A 24,978-nucleotide genomic window follows, 5' to 3' on the forward strand; every position below is an offset into this window, starting at 1 on the left:
TAGAAATTGAACCACCACACAACCACTGCGCTTCACAACACATCAACAAGTAATCCGATTGCACTACAAAGCACCACCTTAACGTGACGAAGTCTAGAATAAACTTTAACACGCAATTAGCTGTGAGAGGATGACATGGCACCTTCTGCCATAAACACCAAACATTTACCAGTCCCGATGATACAACCACCAGACGAAGCAACGCATCTATAGAAGTATAACATTGTTGTCATCCTGAAATAAGTGAACACTTCTGGAACTTAAAAGGAAGGCTTTCATCTGAAAACATTATAGAGCATTCACAACATCACTCTAGCTCGGAGTACTGGAAATCACTGAAAAAATATATCTTAGATACGCGAATATACACAATGCAACAGTTAACAGATGTACTCAATACGTTTGAGTTTTCAGAAACTCCACTACATCTAGCCATCTCTCCGGATCCAACTTCATGGGATCGAAAGTTGAATTGTCGTCAGGACTCGTTACATCCACTACATTCAGCCATCTCTCAGGATCCAACTGCATAGGTTCGAAAGATGCATTTTTTTTCAGGACTCATTTCAGCACTTTGATGCTTGTTTCGGGGTGATGACTGTGAACATGTCCTCTCCCTCGTAGAGCAATTAAATGTCTTTTCACCCGAGTGTGTTTTCTGGTGCCTGTGAAGAGCTGACTTCCATGCAAATGCCTTCCCACAAAGAGAGCACCTGAATGGCTTCTCGCCCGAGTGTGTTTTTTGGTGATCTATAAGAATTGATGTCCGTGAAAATGCCTTCCCGCACACAGCGCAATTGAATGGTTTTTCGCCCGAGTGTGTCTTCTGGTGACTGTTAAGATTTGATTTATCCGCAAATGCCTTCCCACACACAGAGCAATTGAATGGCTTCTCGCCCGAGTGTGTTTTCTGGTGAGTGTTAAGATTTGATTTCAGTGAAAATGCTTTCCCACACACAGAGCAACTGAACGGCTTCTGGCCCGTGTGTGCGTGGCGCTGTGAATAGTTTATCTGCTCCATGTAACTGATTCTTCAGAGCAGAGTAACAGTCGCGGGTGTTGTTGAGAGTTAAAGGCACCCTCTAAGCTGCGTGGATGTCTGTCTCAAATCGCCAAGAAGCAAACTCTCACTAACGTCTAACCGACACACAGTAACGTCTCGTAAGTCGGGCTACACGCGACTACCAGTTGTATCCACTAACGAAGACACTTACTTGTTGATGCACGGCGTGTCGATGTCCCTGTAACCCGTCTGAAGAGATCGCCACGAACTCTCCCAGTCGCCAGGCAATCGAGCTCGCCAGACTGGGTATTGCAGGAGAAGGGTAATCTGCAGAGCGAAGAGTTGCGCGTCTATCCTCAGTGAAATCCCTCTCGAAATGGTCTTGAGGTCTGAATTTAAGCCGCTTATAACTCCCCTCTAGCATTCAAATCGTTTGTTCTCGTCTTGGATTATCATCGACTTTGCATTCAATTGTTAATTTCTACATTAACAATCTGCATATGTAGCAACATAGCTTAGCGAATCTGGCCATTGTAATTTAACTTGAATACATATGCATATCTCACTACATAATTGTACGCTTCCGTTTAAATAAAGATCTACATATCCATGCATTATTCCGTGCTTCGTGTTAATTTGCCAATATTCACCTGACAATGTCCTTTAAACTGATGCAAGTTTGGAGGATTTAACATCGACATAGAGTCTGAAGTATCAAAATGCTGATGTCCAGTTCGATTTGGACTAAGATGTGCAAATGTATACTGTACTGACTTTGTTTTATAAAAAAAATATTTAAGTTTTTGTGTTGATATTAGCGCGTCAGTAAATCAAGGTGATTTGTTTAATTTAATTCACGACAATTATTACGATTGCTGTCATACACTTTTATTGATAATCGAAATGGTATCGCTTGTAAGCGTGTGTGAGCAATGTCTTTCTCCAACTTTAGCTCAACAAGACCACTCAACAACGAGAGTAAAATCAGGAATTGAAACACCTCACAACCAATGCGCATTACACCACATCAACAAGTTATCCGATAGGACTACGAAGCACCACCTTAACGTGACAAAGTTTGGAATCAACAAGACAGCACGCTCACATCATTTGCTGTGCAATAATTACAACACATGCCACCTTTTTTTTCGATTTAAAGCTTTCGTGACTGCAGGGATTCATCTTCTTGGTTCTTTCGGTAAAGTCACGTAGATGGGAAGTAATAAAATAATAAAAATAAAACATAATAAAATAATTTTCACGACGTTTCGGCCACAACGCAAGCAGCCATCTTCAGGTGAAGAATAGGTCTGTCAAGTAGACAGAGTCTGAATGACTACTTGACGAACCTGTTCTCCACCTGACGACGGCTGCTTGCGTTGTGGCCGAAACATCACTCTAGCTTGGAGTACTGGAAATCACGGAAATAATATTTCGTACCTTATTAACTGATCTAACAGAGACACAAACATGCACATTCCAGGACTTCAAGAGTTAACAGAAGTTCTCAAAACTTTGACTCTCCAGCCATTCCAGCAGCCATTTCTCAGTGTCCACCTGCATGGGGTCGAAAGAGGAATTGTCGGCAGGGCTCATTACATCCAGCAACCTCTCAGGATCCAACTGCATGAGGTCGAAAAAGGAATTGTTGTCAGGACTCATGACATCCACTACATCTAGGCATCTCTCAGGATCCACCTGTATAGGATCAAAAGATGCATTTTTTTCAGGACTCATTGCAGCACTTTGCATTACACCTTTTGATTCCACTTCCCTATCATTGCGGATCTTCTGATGCTTGTTTCGTGGTGATGACCGTGAACATGTCCTCTCCCTCGGAGAGAAATTGATTCGCTTTTCACCTGAGTGTGTTTTCTGGTGACTGTGAAGATGTGATTTCTGTGAAAATGCCTTCCCACACACAGAGCAATTGAATGGCTTCTCGCCCGTGTGTGTTTTTGATGACAATGAAGATGTGATTTTCGTGCAAATGCATTCCCACACACAGAGCAATTGATTCGCTTTTCACCCGAGTGTGTTTTCTGGTGTCTGTTAAGATTTGATTTATCCGCAAATACCTTTCCACAAATAGAGCAATTGAACGGCTTCTCGCCCGTGTGTGTTTTCTGGTGACTGTAAAGAATAGATTTCCAAGCAAATGCCTTCCCACAAACAGAGCACTTGAATGGCTTCTCGCCCGTGTGTGTTTTCTGGTGACTCTGAAGATGTGATTTCTGTGCAAATGCCTTCCCACACACAGCGCAATTGAATGTCTTGGATTATCATCGACTTTGCATTCAATTGTTAATTTCTACATTAACAATCCGCATATGTAGCAACATAGCTTAGCTAATCCGGCCATTGCAATTTAACCTTAATACATATGCATATCTCACTGCATAATTGTATGCTTCCGTTTAAATAAAGATATACATATCCATGCATAATTTCGTGCTTCGTGATAATTTGCCAATATTCACCCGACAATGTCCTTTAAACTGAAGCAAGTTTAGAGGATTTAACATCGACATACAGTCTGAAGTATCAAAATGCTGATGTCCAGTTCGATTTCGACTAAGAGGTACAAATATATACTGTACTGACTTTGTTTTATAAAAAATATATTTAAGTATTTGTGTTGATATGAGCGCGTCAGTAAATCAAGGTGATTTGTTTAATTTAATTCACGACAATTATTACGATTGCTGTCATACACTTTTATTGATAATCGAAATTGTATCGCTTGTAAGCGTGTGTGCGCAATGTCTTTCTCCAACTTTAGCTCAACAAGACCACTTAACAACGAGAGTAAAATCAGGAATTGAAACACCTCACAACCAATGCGCATCACACTACATCAACAAGTAATCCGATAGGACTACGAAGCACCACCTTAACGTGACAAAGTTTGGAATCAACAAGACAGCACGCTCACATCATTTGCTGTGCAATAATTACAACACATGCCACCTTCTAGCATAAGCACCAGCCATTACAGCAGGGAACTGTAGCCATGTGTATGGACATGGGTGTGTACTTATCTGTGGGTATATTCGTGTGTATGTGCACTCGTGTGTGTATTTACACTCGTTCATGGACACGTGTGGGTCTGTACACGTGTGTGTATGTATGTACAATCGTGTGTGCTCGCATATTTGTGTGTGTTGAAACGCAATCCCTGAGCATGCACACTGCTGTATACGTGCACATGTGTTTATGTATATTGCTGTGTGCAATTACACTGTGCATGTATCTACACCCCGATGCATTTACACTCATTTGTGCATCTATACATATGTGTCGTATGTATAAATGCACAAATGGGTGTACGCACTCGTGTATGCATGTGCACCCGTGTGTGTATGTACAAAGCGGTGTGTATGCACATTCGTGCATTTTCCTACAGCACTGTGTATGTCCACTCGTGTGTGGGTGTGTGTACAACGGAGTGTATATGTGGGGAGCGGTGGTGTAGCGGTTAGCGCGCTGCGCTATGAACCCGGCTACACGGGTTCGATTCCCGCTCACGGCCAACACCAGTGACGATTATCTGAACCGGTCCCGGGCCTCCCCTAGGTCGACTCAGCCTCAAATGAGTACCTGGTGCGGTGTGTAAACATTGCCACGAGGGAGACAAAGGCGGTCGGGCGTGGTGCTGGCCACCCACCCCCTCGTGTACCGTTGCGGCCTTCATAGGTGCTCGCTAACAGCACTTGCCCCTACAGTCTGTTAAGGCTATACGGGGGATCTTTATCTTTGTGTGTACAAAGCGGGGTGGATGCACATTCGTGCATTTTTCTCCACCGCGGTGTATGTAAACTCGTGTGTGGGTGTGTGTACAAGGGAGTGTATATGTGTACTCGTGTAAGTATGTGTAGTGGAACACACAACTTATTTTCATATTGTGTCGTACAAAGAATTGAGGGGCAACGTGGTGATGAATGCGGCACCACAACAGGGAACTACAGGGATGAGACTCCCCGCTCGTGGTGCTAAATTAATGAAAACAGCGCCACTGAGCGGACAGAGCCCCGCCCCTACAGCTCGTGCGTGTGACGTCATGAGTGTGACGTCATGAGTGTGATCAGCGGACAGCCACGATGCTGCCAGGTGAGGGTCAACTTGTGTGCTGGAGATGCTTCACCTGAAACTCGCCTCCACGCGTGTTCGCTATGAACATTGTAGCAATAACGGTGCGATTAGTCATCTTTAACATGTCAGGTCTTTATTGTTCTGCAAGAAAATTCACGTTAATACTCGTATCGAAATCTTTATTCATACGCATGCTCAAACAGGAAGGAACTAGGCAAATTATTTCCCAATAGGAATTCAACAGTTAAAACATATTCTTAAAATCTAACACGTAAACGTCGATTTCCCCATCGACGTCCTTTTGACTGAAGCCATTCGTCCAGAAGTCCAAGCCATCAAACACAAGAACAACGAACGTGCAATCCACGCACACTCTGAAACCTATTACTTTAAGTTATTTTGTTTATTACACAATGATAAAATATTTTTTAAGAACATCTTCTTGGTTCTTTCGGTAAAGTCACGTAGAATGGAAATAATAAAATAATAAAAATAAAACATCATAAAATATTATTATTTTATTATTTCCATTCTACGTCACTTTACCTGAAAGAACCAAGAAGATGAATCCCTGCAGTCACGAAAGCTTTAAATCGAAAATTAAGAACATGTTTAAAATATTGAGCAAAGTTGTGATCACAGTATTTCTCCAACTTTAGCTCAACAAAACCACTTAACCACGAGAGTAAAATTAGAAATTGAACCACCACACAACCACTGCGCTTCACAACACATCAACAAGTAATCCGATTGCACTACAAAGCACCACCTTAACGTGACGAAGTCTAGAATAAACTTTAACACGCAATTAGCTGTGAGAGGATGACATGGCACCTTCTGCCATAAACACCAAACATTTACCAGTCCCGATGATACAACCACCAGACGAAGCAACGCATCTATAGAAGTATAACATTGTTGTCATCCTGAAATAAGTGAACACTTCTGGAACTTAAAAGGAAGGCTTTCATCTGAAAACATTATAGAGCATTCACAACATCACTCTAGCTCGGAGTACTGGAAATCACTGAAAAAATATATCTTAGATACGCGAATATACACAATGCAACAGTTAACAGATGTACTCAATACGTTTGAGTTTTCAGAAACTCCACTACATCTAGCCATCTCTCCGGATCCAACTTCATGGGATCGAAAGTTGAATTGTCGTCAGGACTCGTTACATCCACTACATTCAGCCATCTCTCAGGATCCAACTGCATAGGTTCGAAAGATGCATTTTTTTTCAGGACTCATTTCAGCACTTTGATGCTTGTTTCGGGGTGATGACTGTGAACATGTCCTCTCCCTCGTAGAGCAATTAAATGTCTTTTCACCCGAGTGTGTTTTCTGGTGCCTGTGAAGAGCTGACTTCCATGCAAATGCCTTCCCACAAAGAGAGCACCTGAATGGCTTCTCGCCCGAGTGTGTTTTTTGGTGATCTATAAGAATTGATGTCCGTGAAAATGCCTTCCCGCACACAGCGCAATTGAATGGTTTTTCGCCCGAGTGTGTCTTCTGGTGACTGTTAAGATTTGATTTATCCGCAAATGCCTTCCCACACACAGAGCAATTGAATGGCTTCTCGCCCGAGTGTGTTTTCTGGTGAGTGTTAAGATTTGATTTCAGTGAAAATGCTTTCCCACACACAGAGCAACTGAACGGCTTCTGGCCCGTGTGTGCGTGGCGCTGTGAATAGTTTATCTGCTCCATGTAACTGATTCTTCAGAGCAGAGTAACAGTCGCGGGTGTTGTTGAGAGTTAAAGGCACCCTCTAAGCTGCGTGGATGTCTGTCTCAAATCGCCAAGAAGCAAACTCTCACTAACGTCTAACCGACACACAGTAACGTCTCGTAAGTCGGGCTACACGCGACTACCAGTTGTATCCACTAACGAAGACACTTACTTGTTGATGCACGGCGTGTCGATGTCCCTGTAACCCGTCTGAAGAGATCGCCACGAACTCTCCCAGTCGCCAGGCAATCGAGCTCGCCAGACTGGGTATTGCAGGAGAAGGGTAATCTGCAGAGCGAAGAGTTGCGCGTCTATCCTCAGTGAAATCCCTCTCGAAATGGTCTTGAGGTCTGAATTTAAGCCGCTTATAACTCCCCTCTAGCATTCAAATCGTTTGTTCTCGTCTTGGATTATCATCGACTTTGCATTCAATTGTTAATTTCTACATTAACAATCTGCATATGTAGCAACATAGCTTAGCGAATCTGGCCATTGTAATTTAACTTGAATACATATGCATATCTCACTACATAATTGTACGCTTCCGTTTAAATAAAGATCTACATATCCATGCATTATTCCGTGCTTCGTGTTAATTTGCCAATATTCACCTGACAATGTCCTTTAAACTGATGCAAGTTTGGAGGATTTAACATCGACATAGAGTCTGAAGTATCAAAATGCTGATGTCCAGTTCGATTTGGACTAAGATGTGCAAATGTATACTGTACTGACTTTGTTTTATAAAAAAAATATTTAAGTTTTTGTGTTGATATTAGCGCGTCAGTAAATCAAGGTGATTTGTTTAATTTAATTCACGACAATTATTACGATTGCTGTCATACACTTTTATTGATAATCGAAATGGTATCGCTTGTAAGCGTGTGTGAGCAATGTCTTTCTCCAACTTTAGCTCAACAAGACCACTCAACAACGAGAGTAAAATCAGGAATTGAAACACCTCACAACCAATGCGCATTACACCACATCAACAAGTTATCCGATAGGACTACGAAGCACCACCTTAACGTGACAAAGTTTGGAATCAACAAGACAGCACGCTCACATCATTTGCTGTGCAATAATTACAACACATGCCACCTTTTTTTTCGATTTAAAGCTTTCGTGACTGCAGGGATTCATCTTCTTGGTTCTTTCGGTAAAGTCACGTAGATGGGAAGTAATAAAATAATAAAAATAAAACATAATAAAATAATTTTCACGACGTTTCGGCCACAACGCAAGCAGCCATCTTCAGGTGAAGAATAGGTCTGTCAAGTAGACAGAGTCTGAATGACTACTTGACGAACCTGTTCTCCACCTGACGACGGCTGCTTGCGTTGTGGCCGAAACATCACTCTAGCTTGGAGTACTGGAAATCACGGAAATAATATTTCGTACCTTATTAACTGATCTAACAGAGACACAAACATGCACATTCCAGGACTTCAAGAGTTAACAGAAGTTCTCAAAACTTTGACTCTCCAGCCATTCCAGCAGCCATTTCTCAGTGTCCACCTGCATGGGGTCGAAAGAGGAATTGTCGGCAGGGCTCATTACATCCAGCAACCTCTCAGGATCCAACTGCATGAGGTCGAAAAAGGAATTGTTGTCAGGACTCATGACATCCACTACATCTAGGCATCTCTCAGGATCCACCTGTATAGGATCAAAAGATGCATTTTTTTCAGGACTCATTGCAGCACTTTGCATTACACCTTTTGATTCCACTTCCCTATCATTGCGGATCTTCTGATGCTTGTTTCGTGGTGATGACCGTGAACATGTCCTCTCCCTCGGAGAGAAATTGATTCGCTTTTCACCTGAGTGTGTTTTCTGGTGACTGTGAAGATGTGATTTCTGTGAAAATGCCTTCCCACACACAGAGCAATTGAATGGCTTCTCGCCCGTGTGTGTTTTTTGATGACAATGAAGATGTGATTTTCGTGCAAATGCATTCCCACACACAGAGCAATTGATTCGCTTTTCACCCGAGTGTGTTTTCTGGTGTCTGTTAAGATTTGATTTATCCGCAAATACCTTTCCACAAATAGAGCAATTGAACGGCTTCTCGCCCGTGTGTGTTTTCTGGTGACTGTAAAGAATAGATTTCCAAGCAAATGCCTTCCCACAAACAGAGCACTTGAATGGCTTCTCGCCCGTGTGTGTTTTCTGGTGACTCTGAAGATGTGATTTCTGTGCAAATGCCTTCCCACACACAGCGCAATTGAATGGCTTCTCGCCTGTGTGTGTTTTCTGGTGAGTGTTAAGATGTGATTTCTGTGAAAATGCCTTCCCACACACAGAGCACTTGAATGGCTTCTCGCCTGTGTGTGTTTTCTGGTGAGTGTTAAGATGTGATTTCCGTGAAAATGCCTTCCCACACACAGAGCAATTGAACGGCTTCTTGCCCGTGTGTGCGTGGCGCTGTGGAAAGAGTATCTGCTCCATGTGAATGATTCTTCAGAGCAGAGTAACAGTCGCGGGTGTTGTTGAGAGTTAAAGGCACCCTCTAAGCTGCGTGGATGTCTGCCTCAAATCGCCAAAAAGCAAACTCTCTCCCGACTCGTAAGTCGGGATGAACGCGACTACCAGTTGTATCCACTAACGAAGACACTTACTTGTTGATGCACGGCGTGTCGATGTCCCTGTAACCCGTCTGAAGTGATCGCCACGAACTCTCCCAGTCGCCAGGCAATCGGGCTCGCCAGGCTGGGTCTCGCAGGAGAAGGGTAATCTGCAGAGCGTGGAGTTGAGCGTCTATCCTCTGTGAAATCCCTCTCGAAATGATCTTGAGGTCTGATTTTAAGCCCCTTATAACTCCCCTCTAGCATTCAAATCCTTTGTTCTCGTCTTGAATTATCATAGACTTTGCATTCAATTGTTAATTTTTACATTAACAATCCGCATATGTAGCAACATAGCTTAGCTAATCCGGCCATTGTAATTTAACTTGAATACATATGCATATCTCACTACATAATTGTACGCTTCCGTTTAAATAAAGATCTACATATCCATGCATTATTCCGTGCTTCGTGTTAATTTGCCAATATTCACCTGACAATGTCCTTTAAACTGATGCAAGTTTGTAGGATTTAACATCGACATAGAGTCTGAAGTATCAAAATGCTGATGTCCAGTTCGATTTGGACTAAGATGTGCAAATGTATACTGTACTGACTTTGTTTTATAAAAAAAATATTTAAGTATTTGTGTTGATATTAGCGCGTCAGTAAATCAAGGTGATTTGTTTAATTTAATTCACGACAATTATTACGATTGCTGTCATACACTTTTATTGATAATCGAAATGGTATCGCTTGTAAGCGTGTGTGAGCAATGTCTTTCTCCAACTTTAGCTCAACAAGACCACTCAACAACGAGAGTAAAATCAGGAATTGAAACACCTCACAACCAATGCGCATTACACCACATCAACAAGTTATCCGATAGGACTACGAAGCACCACCTTAACGTGACAAAGTTTGGAATCAACAAGACAGCACGCTCACATCATTTGCTGTGCAATAATTACAACACATGCCACCTTTTTTTCGATTTAAAGCTTTCGTGACTGCAGGGATTCATCTTCTTGGTTCTTTCGGTAAAGTCACGTAGAAGGGAAGTAATAAAATAATAAAAATAAAACATAATAAAACAATTCTCACGACGTTTCGGCCACAACGCAAGCAGCCGTCCACAGGTGAAAACCAGGTCCGTCAGACTCTGTCGCCTCGACGGACCTGGTTTTCACCTGAGGACGGCTGCTTGCGTTGTGGCCGAAACGTCGTGAGAATTGTTTTATTATGTTTTATTTTTATTATTTTATTACTTCCCTTCTACGTGACTTTACCGAAAGAACCAAGAAGACATGCCACCTTCTAGCATAAGCACCAGCCATTACAGCAGGGAACTGTAGCCATGTGTATGTACATGGTTGTGTACTTCTCTGTGGGTACATTCGTGAGCATGTGCACTCGTGTGTGTATTTACACTCGTTCATGGACACGTGTGGGTCTGTACACGTGTGTATGTACAATCGTGTGTGCTCGCAAATTTGTGTGTGTTGAAACGCAATCCCTGAGCATGCACTCTGCTGTATACGTGCACATGTGTTTATGTACATTGCTGTGTGCAATTACACTGTGCATGTATCTACACCCCGATGCATTTACACTCATTTGTGCATCTATACATATGTGTTGTATGTATAGATGCACAAATGGGTGTACGCACTCGTGTATGCATGTGCACCCGTGTGTTTATGTACAAAGCGGTGTGTATGCACATTCGTGCATTTTCCTACAGCACTGTGTATGTCCACTCGTGTGTGGGTGTGTGTACCCGTGTAAGTATGTGTAGTGGAACACACAACTTATTTTCATATTGTGTCGTACAAAGAATTGAGGGGCAACGTGGTGATGAATGCGGCACCACAACAGGGAACTACAGGGATGAGACTCCCCGCTCGTGGTGCTAAATTAATGAAAACAGCGCCACTGAGCAGACAGAGCCCCGCCCCTACAGCTCGTGCGTGTGACGTCATGAGTGTGACGTCATGAGTGTGATCAGCGGACAGCCACGATGCTGCCAGGTGAGGGTCAACTTGTGTGCTGGAGATGCTTCACCTGAAACTCGCCTCCACACGTGTTCGCTATGAACATTGTAGCAATAAGGGACGATTAGTCATCTTTAACATGTCAGGTCGTTATTGTTCTGCAAGTAAATTAACCTTCTTGGTTCTTTCGGTAAAGTCAGGTAGAAGGGCAATAATAAAATAATAATAAAAACATAATAATTTAATAAAGTTATTTTATTCAGTTTTAAAATTTATATTTTATTATTTAATTAAAATAAAACATGATAAAATTATTTTATAACAAAGAATTAGTTTTATTTTTATTATTTTATTATTTCCCTTCTTCAATAAGGGACGATTAGTTATCTTTAAAAACAATTCAGGTCTTTATTAATCTGCAGGAAAATTCACGTTAATACTCGTATCGAAATCTTTATTAATACGCATGCTCAAACAGGAAGGAACTGGGCAAATTATTTCCCAATAGGAATTTAACAGTTAAAACATATTCTTAAAATCTAACACGTAAACGTCGATTTCCCAATTGACGTCCTTTTCGACTGAAGCCATTCGTCCAGAAGTCCAAGCCATCAAACACAAGAACAACGAACGTGCAATCCACGCACACTCTGAAACCTATACTTTAAGTTATTTATTTATTACACAATGATAAAAAAAATTAAAGAACATGTTTAAAATATTGAGCAAAGTTGTGATCACAGTATTTCTCCAACTTTAGCTCAACAAAACCACTTAACCACGAGAGTAAAATTAGAAATTGAACCACCACACAACCACTGCGCTTCACAACACATCAACAAGTAGTCCGATAGGACTACAAAGCACCACCTTAACGTGACGAAGTCTAGAATAAACTTTAACACGCAATTAGCTGTGAGAAGATGACATGGCACCTTCTACCATAAACACCAAACATTTACCAGTCCCGATGATACGACCACCAGACGAAGCAACGCATCTATAGAAGTATAACATTGTTGTCATCCTGAAATAAGTGAACACTTCTGGAACTTAAAAGGAATACGTTCATCTGAACACATTATAGAGCATTCACAACATCACTCTATTTCGATTTAAAGCTTTCGTGACTGCAGGGATCAATCTTCTTGGTTCTTTTGGTAAAGTCACGTAGAAGTGAAGTAATAAAATAATAAAAATAAAACATAATAAAATAATTTTCACGACGTTTCGGCCACAACGCAAGCAGCCATCTTCAGGTGAAGAATAGGTCTGTCAAGTAGACAGAGTCTGAATGACTACTTGACGGACCTGTTCTCCACCTGACGACGGCTGCTTGCGTTGTGGCCGAAACATCACTCTAGCTTGGAGTACTGGAAATCACGGAAATAATATTTCGTACCTTATTAACTGATCTAACAGAGACACAAACATGCACATTCCAGGACTTCAAGAGTTAACAGAAGTTCTCAAAACTTTGACTCTCCAGCCACTCCAGCAGCCATCTCTCAGTATCCACCTGCATGGGGTCGAAAGAGGAATTGTCGGCAGGGCTCATGACATCCACTACATCTAGGCATCTCTCAGGATCCACCTGTATAGGATCAAAAGATGCATTTTTTTCAGGACTCATTGCAGCACTTTGCATTACACCTTTTGATTTCACTTCCCTATCATTGCGGATCTTCTGATGCTTGTTTCGTGGTGATGACCGTGAACATGTCCTCTCCCTCGGAGAGAAATTGATTCGCTTTTCACCTGAGTGTGTTTTCTGGTGACTGTGAAGATGTGATTTCTGTGAAAATGCCTTCCCACACACAGAGCAATTGAATGGCTTCTCGCCCGTGTGTGTTTTTTGATGACTCTGAAGATGTGATTTTCGTGCAAATGCATTCCCACACACAGAGCAATTGAATGGCTTCTCGCCCGTGTGTGTTTTCTGGTGACTGTAAAGAATAGATTTCCAAGCAAATGCCTTCCCACACACAGCGCAATTGAATGGCTTCTCGCCTGTGTGTGTTTTCTGGTGAGTGTTAAGATGTGATTTCTGTGAAAATGCCTTCCCACACACAGAGCACTTGAATGGCTTCTCGCCTGTGTGTGTTTTCTGGTGAGTGTTAAGATGTGATTTCCGTGAAAATGCCTTCCCACACACAGAGCAATTGAACGGCTTCTTGCCCGTGTGTGCGTGGCGCTGTGGAAAGAGTATCTGCTCCATGTGAATGATTCTTCAGAGCAGAGTAACAGTCGCGGGTGTTGTTGAGAGTTAAAGGCACCCTCTAAGCTGCGTGGATGTCTGCCTCAAATCGCCAAAAAGCAAACTCTCTCCCGACTCGTAAGTCGGGATGAACGCGACTACCAGTTGTATCCACTAACGAAGACACTTACTTGTTGATGCACGGCGTGTCGATGTCCCTGTAACCCGTCTGAAGTGATCGCCACGAACTCTCCCAGTCGCCAGGCAATCGGGCTCGCCAGGCTGGGTCTCGCAGGAGAAGGGTAATCTGCAGAGCGTGGAGTTGAGCGTCTATCCTCTGTGAAATCCCTCTCGAAATGATCTTGAGGTCTGATTTTAAGCCCCTTATAACTCCCCTCTAGCATTCAAATCCTTTGTTCTCGTCTTGAATTATCATAGACTTTGCATTCAATTGTTAATTTTTACATTAACAATCCGCATATGTAGCAACATAGCTTAGCTAATCCGGCCATTGTAATTTAACTTGAATACATATGCATATCTCACTACATAATTGTACGCTTCCGTTTAAATAAAGATCTACATATCCATGCATTATTCCGTGCTTCGTGTTAATTTGCCAATATTCACCTGACAATGTCCTTTAAACTGATGCAAGTTTGGAGGATTTAACATCGACATAGAGTCTGAAGTATCAAAATGCTGATGTCCAGTTCGATTTGGACTAAGATGTGCAAATGTATACTGTACTGACTTTGTTTTATAAAAAAAATATTTAAGTATTTGTGTTGATATTAGCGCGTCAGTAAATCAAGGTGATTTGTTTAATTTAATTCACGACAATTATTACGATTGCTGTCATACACTTTTATTGATAATCGAAATGGTATCGCTTGTAAGCGTGTGTGAGCAATGTCTTTCTCCAACTTTAGCTCAACAAGACCACTCAACAACGAGAGTAAAATCAGGAATTGAAACACCTCACAACCAATGCGCATTACACCACATCAACAAGTTATCCGATAGGACTACGAAGCACCACCTTAACGTGACAAAGTTTGGAATCAACAAGACAGCACGCTCACATCATTTGCTGTGCAATAATTACAACACATGCCACCTTTTTTTTCGATTTAAAGCTTTCGTGACTGCAGGGATTCATCTTCTTGGTTCTTTCGGTAAAGTCACGTAGAAGGGAAGTAATAAAATAATAAAAATAAAACATAATAAAACAATTCTCACGACGTTTCGGCCACAACGCAAGCAGCCGTCCACAGGTGAAAACCAGGTCCGTCAGACTCTGTCGCCTCGACGGACCTGGTTTTCACCTGAGGACGGCTGCTTGCGTTGTGGCCGAAACGTCGTGAGAATTGTTTTATTATGTTTTATTTTTATTATTTTATTACTTCCCTTCTACGTGACTTTACCGAAAGAACCAAGAAGACATGCCACCTTCTAGCATAAGCACCAGCCATTACAGCAGGGAACTGTAGCCATGTGTATGTACATGGTTGTGTACTTCTCTGTGGGTACATTCGTGAGCATGTGCACTCGTGTGTGTATTTACACTCGTTCATGGACACGTGTGGGTCTGTACACGTGTGTATGTACAATCGTGTGTGCTCGCAAATTTGTGTGTGTTGAAACGCAATCCCTGAGCATGCACTCTGCTGTATACGTGCACATGTGTTTATGTACATTGCTGTGTGCAATTACACTGTGCATGTATCTACACCCCGATGCATTTACACTCATTTGTGCATCTATACATATGTGTTGTATGTATAGATGCACAAATGGGTGTACGCACTCGTGTATGCATGTGCACCCGTGTGTTTATGTACAAAGCGGTGTGTATGCACATTCGTGCATTTTCCTACAGCACTGTGTATGTCCACTCGTGTGTGGGTGTGTGTACCCGTGTAAGTATGTGTAGTGGAACACACAACTTATTTTCATATTGTGTCGTACAAAGAATTGAGGGGCAACGTGGTGATGAATGCGGCACCACAACAGGGAACTACAGGGATGAGACTCCCCGCTCGTGGTGCTAAATTAATGAAAACAGCGCCACTGAGCAGACAGAGCCCCGCCCCTACAGCTCGTGCGTGTGACGTCATGAGTGTGACGTCATGAGTGTGATCAGCGGACAGCCACGATGCTGCCAGGTGAGGGTCAACTTGTGTGCTGGAGATGCTTCACCTGAAACTCGCCTCCACACGTGTTCGCTATGAACATTGTAGCAATAAGGGACGATTAGTCATCTTTAACATGTCAGGTCGTTATTGTTCTGCAAGTAAATTAACCTTCTTGGTTCTTTCGGTAAAGTCAGGTAGAAGGGCAATAATAAAATAATAATAAAAACATAATAATTTAATAAAGTTATTTTATTCAGTTTTAAAATTTATATTTTATTATTTAATTAAAATAAAACATGATAAAATTATTTTATAACAAAGAATTAGTTTTATTTTTATTATTTCATTATTTCCCTTCTTCAATAAGGGACGATTAGTTATCTTTAAAAACAATTCAGGTCTTTATTAATCTGCAGGAAAATTCACGTTAATACTCGTATCGAAATCTTTATTAATACGCATGCTCAAACAGGAAGGAACTGGGCAAATTATTTCCCAATAGGAATTTAACAGTTAAAACATATTCTTAAAATCTAACACGTAAACGTCGATTTCCCAATTGACGTCCTTTTCGACTGAAGCCATTCGTCCAGAAGTCCAAGCCATCAAACACAAGAACAACGAACGTGCAATCCACGCACACTCTGAAACCTATACTTTAAGTTATTTATTTATTACACAATGATAAAAAAAATTAAAGAACATGTTTAAAATATTGAGCAAAGTTGTGATCACAGTATTTCTCCAACTTTAGCTCAACAAAACCACTTAACCACGAGAGTAAAATTAGAAATTGAACCACCACACAACCACTGCGCTTCACAACACATCAACAAGTAATCCGATAGGACTACAAAGCACCACCTTAACGTGACGAAGTCTAGAATAAACTTTAACACGCAATTAGCTGTGAGAGGATGACATGGCACCTTCTACCATAAACACCACACATTTACCAGTCCCGATGATACAACCACCAGACGAAGCAACGCATCTATAGAAGTATAACATTGTTGTCATCCTGAAATAAGTGAACACTTCTGGAACTTAAAAGGAATACGTTCATCTGAACACATTATAGAGCATTCACAACATCACTCTAGCTCGGAGTACTGGAAATCACTGAAAAAATATATCTAAGAGACACGAATCTACACAGGGCAACAGTTAACAGATGTACTCAATACGTTTGAGTCTTCAGCCACTCCACTACATCCAGCCATCTCTCCGGATCCAACTTCATGGGGTCGAAAGAAGAATTGTCGTTAGCGCTGATTACATCCACTACATCTAGCCGTCTCTCAGGATCTAACTGCATAGGTTCGAAAGAGGAATTGTCGTCAGGACTCATTACATCCGCTACATTCAGCAATCTCTCAGGATCCACCTGCCTAGGTTCGAAAGATGCATTTTTTTCAGGACTCATTGCAGTACTTTGAATTTCACCTTTTGATTTCACTTCACTATCATTGCGGATCTTCTGATGCTTGTTTCGGGGTGATGACTGTGAACATGTCCTCTCCCTCGTAGAGCAATTTAATGGCTTCTCACCCGTGTGTGTTTTCTGGTGACTGTGAAGATCTGACTTCCTTGCAAATGTCTTCCCACAAACAGAGCACTTGAATGGCTTCTCGCCCGAGTGTGTTTTCTGGTGACTGTGAAGATTAGATTTCTGTGAAAATGTTTTACCACAAATAGAGCACTTGAATGGCTTCTCGCCCGTGTGTGTTTTCTGGTGACTGTTAAGAGTTGTTTTCTCCGCAAATGCCTTCCCACAAACAGAGCACTTGAACGGCTTCTCGCCCGTGTGTGTTTTCTGGTGACTGTGAAGAAATGATTTCCGTGCAAATGCCTTCCCACAAATAGAGCACTTGAACGGCTTCTCGCCCGTGTGTGTTTTCTGGTGAGTGTGAAGATTTGATTTCAGTGAAAATGCCTTCCCACACACAAAGCATTTGAATGGCTTCTCGCCCGAGTGTGCTTTCTCGTGCCTGTGAAGATTTGATTTCCATGAAAATCCTTTCCCACACAAAGAGCAATTGAACGGCTTCTCGCCCGTGTGTGCGTGGCGCTGTGTAGAGTGTATCTGCTCCATGTGACTGATTCTTCAGAGCAGAGTAACAGTAGCGGGTGTTGTTGAGAGTTAAAGGCACCCTCTAAGCTGCGTGGATGTCTGGATCAAATCGCCAAAAAGCAAACTCTCACTACCGTCTAACCGACACACAGTAACGTCTCGTAATTCGGGCTACACGCGACTACCAGTTGTATCCACTAACGAAGACACTTACTTGTTGATGCACGGCGTGTCGATGTCCCTGTAACCCGTCTGAAGAGATCGCCACGAACTCTCCCAGTCGCCAGGCAATCGGGTTCGCCAGGCTGGGTCTCGCAGGAGAAGGGTAATCTGCAGAGCGAGGAGTTGCGCGTCTATCCTCAGCGAAATCCCTTCGAAATGGTCTTGAGGTCTGAATTTAAGCCCCTTATAACTCCCCTCTAGCATTCAAATCCTTTGTTCTCGTCTTGGCCTATCATGGACTTTGCATTCAATTGTAAATTTTTGCATTAACAATCCGCATATGTAGCAACATAGCTTAGCTAATCCGGCCATTGTAATTTAACCTTAATACATATGCATATCTCACTGCATAATTGTATGCTTCCGTTTAAATAAAGATATACATATCCATGCATAATTTCGTGCTTCGTGATAATTTGCCAATATTCACCCGACAATGTCCTTTAAACTGATGCAAGTTTAGAGGATTTAACATCGACATACAGTCTGAAGTATCGAAATGCTGATGTCCAGTTCGATTTCGACTAAGAGGTACAAATATATACTGTACTGACTTTGTTTTATAAAAATATATTTAAGTATTTGTGTTGATATGAGCGCGTCAGTAAATCAAGGTGATTTGTTTAATTTAATTCACGACAATTATTACGATTGCTGTCATACACTTTTAATGATAATCGAAATGGTATCGCTTGTAAGCGTGTGTGAGCAATGTCTTTCTCCAACTTTAGCTCAACAAGACCACTTAACAACGAGAGTAAAATCAGGAATTGAAACACCTCACAACCAATGCGCATCACACCACATCAACAAGTAATCCAATAGGACTACGAAGCACCACCTTAACGTGACAAAGTTTGGAATTAACAAGACAGCACGCTCACATCATTTGCTGTGCAATAATTACAACACATGCCACCTTCTAGCATAAGCACCAGCCATTACAGCAGGGAACTGTAGCCATGTGTATGTACATGGGTGTGTACTTCTCTGTGGGTACATTCGTGTGCATGTGAACTCGTGTGTGTATTTACACTCGTTCATGGACACGTGTGGGTCTGTACACGTGTGTAAGTATGTACAATCGTGTGTGATCGCATATTTGTGTGTGTTGAAACGCAATCCCTGAGCATGCACACTGCTGTATACGTGCACATGTGTTTATGTATATTGCTGTGTGCAATTACACTGTGCATGTATCTACACCCCGATGTATTTACACTCATTTGTGCATCTATAGATATGTGTTGTATGTATAGATGCACAAATTTGTGTATGCATGTGCACCCGTGTGTGTATGTACAAAGCGGTGTGTATGCACATTCGTGCATTTTCCTACAGCACTGTGTATGTCCACTCGTGTGTGGGTGTGTGTACAAGGGAGTGTATATGTGTACTCGTGTACTCGTGTAAGTATGTGTATTGGAACACACAACTTATTTTCATATTGTGTCGTACAAAGAATTGAGGGGCAACGTGGTGATGAATGCGGCACCACAACAGGGAACTACAGGGATGAGACTCCCCGCTCGTGGTGCTAAATTAATGAAAACAGCGCCACTGAGCGGACAGAGCCCCGCCCCTACAGCTCGTACGTGTGACGTCATGAGTGTGACGTCATGAGTGTGATCAGCGGACAGCCACGATGCTGCCAGGTGAGGGTCAACTTGTGTGCTGGAGATGCTTCACCTGAAACTCGCCTCCACACGTGTTCGCTATGAACATTGTAGCAATAAGGGACGATTAGTCATCTTTAACGTGTCAGGTTTTTATTGTTCTGCAAGTAAATGAACCTTCTTGGCTCTTTCGGTAAAGTCACGAAGAAGGGAAATAATAAAATAAAAAAAAAAATAAAGTAGCTTTATGACGTATTTTTATTCTGTTTTAAATTAATTGTTTTATTATTTAATGAAAATAAAACATAATAAAATTTTTTTAATTTTTTTTATTGTTTTATTTTTTTTATTTTATTACTTCCCTTCTTCAATAAGGGACGATTAGTTATCTTTAACATGTCAGGTTTTAATTGTTCTGCAAGTAAATTAACGTTAAAACTCGTAGAAACACATGCACACTCGTGTGTGAATAAACACCGCTGTATAGACAGTCGTGTTTATAAGCACACTTGTGTGTGTATGTCTACTCGTCCGTGTTTTTTAAAGGAAGGATATGGTTGAAATAACGTACGCTCAGTCATCTTTAAAAACAATTCAGGTCTTTATTAATCTGCAAGAAAATTCACGTTAACACTCGTATTGAAATCTTTATTAATACGCTTGCTCAAACAGGAAGGAACTGGGCAAATTATTTCCCAATTTCAACAGTTAAAACATATTCTTAAAATCTAACACGTAAACGTCGATTTCCCCATTGACGTCCTTTTCGACTGAAGCCATTCGTCCAGAAGTCCAAGCCATCAAACACAAGAACAACGAACGTGCAATCCACGCACACTCTGAAACCTATTACTTTAAGCAATTTTATTTATTACACAATGATAAAAAAAATTAAGAACATGTTTAAAATATTGAGCAAAGTTGTGATCACAGTATTTCTCCACCTTTAGCTCAACAAAACCACTTAACCACGAGAGTAAAATTCGAAATTGAACCACCACACAACCACTGCGCTTCACAACACTTCAACAAGTAGTCCGATAGGACTACGAAGCACCACATTAACGTGACGAAGTCTAGAATAAACTTTAACACGCAATTAGCTGTGAGAGGATGACATGGCACCTTCTACCATAAACATCAAACATTTACCAGTCCCGATGATACAACCACCAGACGAAGCAACGCATCTATAGAAGTATAACATTGTTGTCATCCTGAAATAAGTGAACACTTCTGGAACTTAAAAGGAATACGTTCATCTGAACACATTATAGAGCATTCACAACATCACTCTAGCTCGGAGTACTGGAAATTACTGAAAAAATATATCTAAGAGACACGAATATTCACAGGGCAACAGTTAACAGATGTACTCAATACGTTTGAGTCTTCAGCCACTCCGCTACATCCAGCCATCTCTCCGGATCCAACTTCATGGGGTCGAAAGTGGAATTGTCGTTAGCGCTGATTACATCCACTACATCTAGCCGTCTCTCAGGATCTAACTGCATAGGTTCGAAAGAGGAATTGTCGTCAGGACTCATTACATCCGCTACATTCAGCAATCTCTCAGGATCCACCTGCCTAGGTTCGAAAGATGCATTTTTTTCAGGACTCATTGCAGTACTTTGAATTTCACCTTTTGATTTCACTTCACTATCATTGCGGATCTTCTGATGCTTGTTTCGGGGTGATGACTGTGAACATGTCCTCTCCCTCGTAGAGCAATTTAATGGCTTCTCACCCGTGTGTGTTTTCTGGTGACTGTGAAGATCTGACTTCCTTGCAAATGTCTTCCCACAAACAGAGCACTTGAATGGCTTCTCGCCCGAGTGTGTTTTCTGGTGACTGTGAAGATTAGATTTCTGTGAAAATGTTTTACCACAAATAGAGCACTTGAATGGCTTCTCGCCCGTGTGTGTTTTCTGGTGACTGTTAAGAGTTGTTTTCTCCGCAAATGCCTTCCCACAAACAGAGCACTTGAACGGCTTCTCGCCCGTGTGTGTTTTCTGGTGACTGTGAAGATGTGACTTCCTTGCAAATGCCTTCCCACACACAGAGCAATTGAACGGCTTCTCGTCCGAGTGTGTTTTCTGGTGACTGTGAAGATTTGATTTCCGTGAAAATCCTTTCCCACACGCAGAGCAATTGAACGGCTTCTCGCCCGTGTGTGCGTGGCGCTGTGGAGAGAGTATCTGCTCCATGTGACTGATTCTTCAGAGCAGAGTAACAGTCGCGGGTGTTGTTGAGAGTTAAATGCACTCTCTAAGCTGCGTGGATGTCTGGCTCAGGTCGCCAAAAAGCAAACTCTCACTAACGTCTAACCGGGACACGGTAACGTCTCGTAAGTCGGGCTACACGCGACTACCAGTTTTATCCACTAACGAAGACACTTACTTGTTGATGCACGGCGTGTCGATGTCCCTGTAACTCGTCTTAAGAGATCGCCACGAATTCTCCCAGTCGCCAGGCAATCGTGCTCGCCAGGCTGGGTCTCGCAGGAGAAGGGTAATCTGCAGAGCGAGGAGTTGCGCGTCTATCCTCAGCGAAATCCCTCTCGAAATGGTCTTGAGGACTGATTTTAAGCCCCTTATAACTCCCCTCTAGCATTCAAATCCTTTGTTCTCGTCTTGGATTATCATCGACTTTGCATTCAATTGTTAATTTTTACATTAACAATCCGCATATGTAGCAATATAGCTTAGCTAATCCGTCCATTGTAATTTAACCTTAATACATATGCATATCTCACTGCATAATTGTACGCTTCCGTTTAAATAAAGATCTACATATCCATGCATAATTCCGTGCTTCGTGTTAATTTTCCAATATTCACCCGACAATGTCCTTTAAACTGATGCAAGTTTAGAGGATTTAACATCGACATACAGTCTGAAGTATCAAAATGCTGATGTCCACTTCGACTTCGACTAAGAGGTGCAAATGTATACTGTACTGACTTTGTATTATAAAATATATTTAAGTATTTGTGTTGATATGAGCGCGTCAGTAAATCAAGGTGATTTGTTTAATTTAATTCACGACAATTATTACGATTGCTGTCATACACTTTTATTGATAATCGAAATGGTATCGCTTGTAAGCGTGAGTGAGCAATGTCTTTCTCCAACTTTAGCTCAACAAGACCACTTAACAACGAGAGTAACATCAGGAATTGAAACACCTCACAACCAATGCGCATCACACCACATCAACAAGTAATCCGATAGGACTACGAAGCACCACCTTAACGTGACAAAGTTTGGAATAAACAAGACAACACACTCACATCATTTGCTGTGCAATAATTACAACACATGCCACCTTCTAGCATAAGCACCAGCCATTACAGCAGGGAACTGTAGCCATGTGTATGTACATGGTTGTGTACTTCTCTGTGGGTATATTCGTGTGCATGTGCACTCGTGTGTGTATTTACACTCGTTCATGGACACGTGTGGGTCTGTACATGTGTGTATGTATGTACAATCGTGTGTGCTCGCATATTTGTGTGTGTTGAAACGCAATCCCTGAGCATGCACACTGCTGTATATGTGCACATGTGTTTATGTATTTTGCTGTGTGCAATTACACTGTGCATGTATCTACACCCCGATGCATTTACACTCATTTGTGCATCTATACATATGTGTCGTATGTATAGATGCACAAATGGGTGTACGCACTCGTGTATGCATGTGCACCCGTGTGTGTATGTACAAAGCGGTGTGTATGCACATTCGTGCATTTTCCTACAGCACTGTGTATGTCCACTCGTGTGTGGGTGTGTGTACAACGGAGTGTATATGTGGGGAGCGGTGGTGTAGCGGTTAGCGCGCTGCGCTATGAACCCGGTGACACGGGTTCGATTCCCGCTCACGGCCAACACCAGGGACGATTATCCGAACTGGTCCCGGGCCTCCCCTAGGTCGACTCAGCCTCAAATGAGTACCTGGTGCGGTGTGTAAACATTGCCACTGGGGAGACAAAGGCGGTCGGGCGTGGTGCTGGCCACCCACCCCCTCGTGTACCGTTGCGACCTTCATAGGTGTTCGCTAACAGCACTTGCCCCTACAGTCTGTTAATGCTATACGGGTGATCTTTATCTTTGTGTGTACAAAGCGTGGTGGATGCACATTCGTGCATTTTTCACCACCGCTGTGTATGTCCACTCGTGTGTGGGTGTGTGTACAAGGGAGTGTATATGTGTACTCGTGTAAGTTTGTGTAGTGGAACACACAACTTATTTTCATATTATGTCGTACAAAGAATTGAGGGGCAACGTGGTGATGAATGCGGCACCACAACAGGGAACTACAGGGATGAGACTCCCCGCTCGTGGTGCTAAATTAATGAAAACAGCGCCACTGAGCGGACAGAGCCCCGCCCCTACAGCTCGTGCGTGTGACGTCATGAGTGTGACGTCATGAGTGTGATCAGCGGACAGCCACGATGCTGCCAGGTGAGGGTCAACTTGTGTGCTGGAGATGCTTCACCTGAAACTCGCCTCCACACGTGTTCGCTATGAACATTGTAGCAATAAGGGACGATTAGTCATCTTTAACATGTTAGGTCTTTATTGTTCTGCAAGAAAATTCACGTTAATACTCGTATCGAAATATTTATTCATACGCATGCTCAAACAGGAAGGAACTGGGCAAATTATTTCCCAATTTCAACAGTTAAAACATATTCCTAAAATCTAACACGTAAACGTCGATTTCCCCATTGACGTCCTTTTCGACTGAAGCCATTCGTCCAGAAGTCCAAGCCATCAAACACAAGAACAACGAACGTGCAATCCACGCACACTCTGAAACCTATTATTGAGCAAAGTTGTGATCACAGTATTTCTCCAACTTTGGCTCAACAAAACCACTTAACCACGAGAGTAAAATTAGAAATTGAACCACCACACAACCACTGCGCTTCACAACACATCAACAAGTAGTCCGATAGGACTACAAAGCACCACCTTAACGTGACGAAGTCTAGAATAAACTTTAACACGCAATTAGCTGTGAGAAGATGACATGGCACCTTCTACCATAAACACCACACGTTTACCAGTCCCGATGAACAACCACCAGACGAAGCCACGCATCTATAGAAGTATAACATTGTTGTCATCCTCAAATAAGTGAACACTTCTGGAACTTAAAAGGAAGGCTTTCATCTCAACACAGTATAGACCATTCACAACATCACTCTAGCTCGGAGTACTGGAAATCACTGAAAAAATATATCTAAGAGACACGAATATACACAGGGCAACAGTTAACAGATGTACTCAATACGTTTGAGTCTTCAGCCACTCCACTACATCCAGCCATCTCTC

At 42.1% G+C, this 24,978-nt stretch overlaps 1 pseudogene; it reads right to left on the minus strand.

Moving 5' to 3' along the window:
• LOC133362195 (uncharacterized) overlaps positions 1–24,978 on the minus strand; it is a 426,135-nt pseudogene that overhangs the window by 393,210 nt on the left and 7,947 nt on the right.

The sequence above is a fragment of the Lethenteron reissneri genome, unplaced genomic scaffold, assembly GCF_015708825.2.
Source record: "Lethenteron reissneri isolate LAM-NWPU_2019-01 unplaced genomic scaffold, ASM1570882v1 scaffold_140, whole genome shotgun sequence".
Lineage (NCBI taxonomy): Eukaryota > Metazoa > Chordata > Hyperoartia > Petromyzontiformes > Petromyzontidae > Lethenteron > Lethenteron reissneri.